The sequence below is a fragment of the Carlito syrichta genome, unplaced genomic scaffold (genome assembly GCF_000164805.1).
Source record: "Carlito syrichta isolate Samal-C Ts95f unplaced genomic scaffold, Tarsius_syrichta-2.0.1 Scaffold143343, whole genome shotgun sequence".
Taxonomy (NCBI): Eukaryota; Metazoa; Chordata; class Mammalia; order Primates; family Tarsiidae; genus Carlito; species Carlito syrichta.
In genome coordinates, this window is record NW_007087439.1 from 11164 (window position 1) to 15392 (window position 4229).

The window sequence follows — 4229 nt, forward strand, 5'->3', positions numbered from 1 at the left end:
GCTCGGAGGGCGCTGTGGGTTGCGACCGGGGGCAGGGGTCCCGGCCTTATATGCCCTGGCCTGAGGACGGGAGTCAAGGGAGGGGCGAGGGGTGGGTAGGGCATTTGCCGAGTTATCCAGAAAACAGCTGTGGGGCCCCCAAGCCTCAGTGGGGAAATATTGACTCAGGTTATCTGAGTTTATCTCTTTACGGCTCCCTGGGTAAACTCGGCCTCGGGGAGCGTGCGGCCCAGAACCCCAATGCCCGCACACGCCCTGAGAAGCCTCCTGTCCCCACTGGCTCCCAGGGGACCTGTCCCAAGGTGGCCGGGGGAGGGTGAGGGGAGGCTCCTGCAGGAAGCCTGTCCTGGCAGGCTCTGGACCCTCCACAGACCCCAAACCCCGGTCCAGCACCCCAGCAGAGCCCGAGTCAAGGCGGCGCTCCTGGGCAGGCTTCCTCCCGTTCTGAGGACCCCCGTGCTCATGTCACCCTGCGGGGACCCAACGCTCCCCCACCAGGGACCCGGCTCTGGCGTGACCCAGCCGGAGAACTCCCGCGGGCAGGGAGGGCGTGAACTCCTGTGGGGTCCAGGGCCCTGACTCACATGTGGGCTCCCAGCCTGGCTCACCGAGCTCTGACAGAGGCCCCAGCCACCCTCTAATCCCCTCCTTTTCCCAGGCTGAGCCCGTCTCTGGAATTACCTGTAATGAGAACCGGGGGAGCACCTGTCCAGCCAGGGGATGCCGTACTGACTGGGGGAACGGAGGGGGGTCTGGGGGGCTAGTTTGCGGCTGGGAGCGGCCTTCTGCTTCTCCTGGGGTCTGCGTGGGGACCACGGGTCCGGGGCTGGGGGTCTTGGCCTGCCTGGGTGCTCCTGGGCTACGCCTTTCACTCAGGGAGGGGGTTGCACCCCGCAGGGGGCGACTGCAGCCTCCGATGAATCAGACTTGCCAAGCTGGGCCTAGAGCCGCTCCCAACAGCCATCTGGAAAAGCCCGGGGGAGTTGTGGCACTTGAGCTCGTGCTATCCCCAAGGCCCGAGACCACCAGGCACAGCAGGGCTTGGGGCCCAGGAGGACACAGGCGGGCTCTCACCGTGTCATCTGTGGGTAAACTGAGGCTGGGGGCCCCCCATTTTTCTCCTTTTGAAAGCAGAGAAATGCTGAATCCACGTGGTCCTTGGCCAGAGGGCAGACTGCAGACTCAGCTCACAGGGAAGCCACAGATTCCAGTCTGGTCCCCGAGGGCCAGGGGCGAGTGGGGAGTCATCCCGACCGTCACGGAGGCTCTGGGCTGGGCACCGAGCCCCTGACCTGACCAAAGGAAGGGACCGGCTGGAGACGGACCCCTTGCTTGGCCAGGCCCCGCCGGGGCCTCGTGGGCCTCCCCACCGGCTGTGTCCGAGCCCTGTGTGCCAATGCCATGCCCCGCACAGGCCTTGGGCCACTGCGGACAGGACCACAGCAACAGACCCAGGGCCAAAGGGGGGGTCCTCGCCCTGCAAGGGCATGAGGGACAGGGGACCAGGAGCCAGCCCGGAAGGAAGCCCCTCCGGCCCCCTGCTGTGCCTGCCTTCCCCAGCCAGGCTCTGCCCTCCCTGCCAGGACCCGGCACATGGGGAGGCTGAGTGTGGCCCCAGCCGGGAGGAGCAGGGATTAGGAAACCCGAGCCATCGGGGAGAGCCAGACCATTGTTCCCCTCCCAGTGCAGGCTTCTGGTGCTGGCATCCAGCCCTGGGGAAACCCAGAAAGACCGGCCCTGCACTTCCCCCCTGACGCGTCCCCAGGGGGCCAAGGGAAGTGGTTTTCCTACGTTCTCTGTGCCCTGGTGGGGACCAGGGAACCCTGGGCAAATACAAGACACCTTGCACAGCCTCTCCCACCCTGAGATCTGGGACTGGGTCTCCAGGGTCTGAGAGCAGGGGTCCTCCCGGGTCTGAGAGCTGGGCCCTCCCTCGTCGGAGGAGGTCCTCTCTGGGTCCCCTCTGGTGGGACCCTAAACCCCCTGTTGGCCCATGGTCAAGTCCCTGGTGGGCCCCCGTGCCCTTGTGCATGGAGAGGGAACCAGCCCTGAGGACCATCAGGCCGGGGCGGCCGGAGTCACCCCAAACGAGAGTGTCTCAGACCCACGTTCCTGGACAGTGGAGGGACAGAGACCAAGGCTTCGTGCCCAAGGTGGGTGGCCCATGCTCTGCTACAGGATAAGAATAAACCAGAAATGCCCATTGGGCCACAGCCGCCATGGTGCTCTGGACACTGGCGTCCTCAGAGTAACACGCAAAGGCCATGGCCGTCACCTGGCCATGTCTCTCCCCTACATGTGGGAGCTGGGGCCACTGTCACCCCAGGGGACCCACCACCACCTGTGGCTTTCCCAGGAGCTCAAGGGGCCATGGTGGAAGGGGAGCATGGAGGCTTTGACCACTCTAAGGAAATGGCCAGTTGGTGCCACATTCTGTAAAAAGGACGGGACAGCCATGAGGACAGTGACAGTCAGGCGCAGGCCAAGCTGTGGAACCAGGGCCGACGTCCACCCCACATCGGGCTGGCAGCCTCAGGCCTCGGCTCAGATCCGGTGACGGGGGCCACCTACAGCACAGACCCCCACGGAGTTGGGGATGGCCCCACGGCCTCCCCACCCAACCCACACCCAGCATGTTTACCCAGACAAGACATGTTGCCAAGGACAGCACAGAATTTACAGTCCTGCCCCAGGGAGGAGGCCGCAAAGACGTCACAAGGGCTTCTGACATGGATGGTCCCACGGCCCTGTGTCCACAGCCTGACTCACCAGGAAGGGCAGGAGCGGGGAGAGAAAGGGGAAGAAGGAGGCTGGTGGGGGAGAGGAAGTCCCACACCCCTGGGGGGTGGCTGAAGGCGGCAGGCACGTGCTGGCACCCACGTCCTCAGGCACCTGGCTCGATGGTCTGCGATGTGCCACCTTGGCTGGGCCGTGGCACTCCGCCCTGGGCTCAGTGCTGGCCTCGACGCTGTGGCGAAGGTGCTTCTCAGACACGAGCAGATGACCTCTGTAGGGCGGTGGGTCTCACCCAATCAGTCGAGGGCCTTGAGAGAAAAACTGCAGACCCCTCAAAGCAGGTCATGTGCCCCTAGGCGGCCTGCAGGGGTCTCCAGCCGTGGCACCACCCTCTCTCTCCCACGTCTCCAGCAGCACCTGCCCTGCAGACCTCAGGCTGGAAGCCCCCACAATCGTGTGAGCCAGTTACTTAAAGTAACCCCCCCCACACACACACACCATCAGTTCTGTTTCCCTGGAAACTCTAACACACCTTGTGAGTCCCAGACCCCTCCCACAGGGTGGGAGACAGTCGCGAGCCTGGTTTCGAGGAGAGGGTCTCCCCTCCCTCACTGTGGCTTTGTGAGGCCCCTCCCCATGGCCCCTGTGTCTTCCCCGTCCGCGTCGACCCAAATGTGCCACATTGCCATAAGGGCTTCCAGCGAGTGCAGGCCACCCATGAGTTGGCTACAGAGTCTCTGGCCAATCACCTGCCCCCGCCGTGACCCCATGAGGTCGGTCTCACTATTAACCTATGTTACAAAAGGGAAACTGAGTCAGTGTCTCAGTGTCTAGTGTCCAGGCCGGAGTCTCGGGGCACAGGAGGCGAGGTGGGCCCAGAACCCAACCTGCTCCAACCGTGCCTGCCGGCACCAGGCCACCCAGCCCCCAGCCGCCGGGCCTAGCTGGCAGGGTGGGGAGTGGGGCCTGGCGCCCAGCCCCAGCACCGTGGCTCTGGCCCTGCCTCGGTGGGCAGAGAGAGGGCACACCCAGGGAGGCCATGGCTCCGGCCACGCCCCAATGCCACATCCCGCAGGGCTCTAAAAGCCGGATGCTGGCCCCACCGCCACGTGAACAATGAGCAGGTGAGGCGTCTGTTCTCGGGCGAGGGGACAGGAGAGGTCCAGTCAGGAGGTCGGGTTCCCTGGCCAGGCCAGGGCCCACCGGGCAGACGGGCCCCAGGCAGGCCTCCCAGGGCCACTGGCTGGGACGCTGCATCCAGCCATCCAGCCCGCCTTGAGCGGTGGCCCCTCAGGGCTCGGTCCAGGTGTCACCGCCTCACCCTGAACACCGTCCTCGTCACGCGGGCCACGCTGTGTGGCCGTTGCCGATCTTCCTTCTGTGAACGCCTCCAGGGCAGTGGCACCACGGCCACACGCCCAGCAGATGCCCTCGGCAACTTTGCCTCCAGCTGGGTGGGTGGAGGGATGGAGGGGCGGAGGGATGGGCGGAGG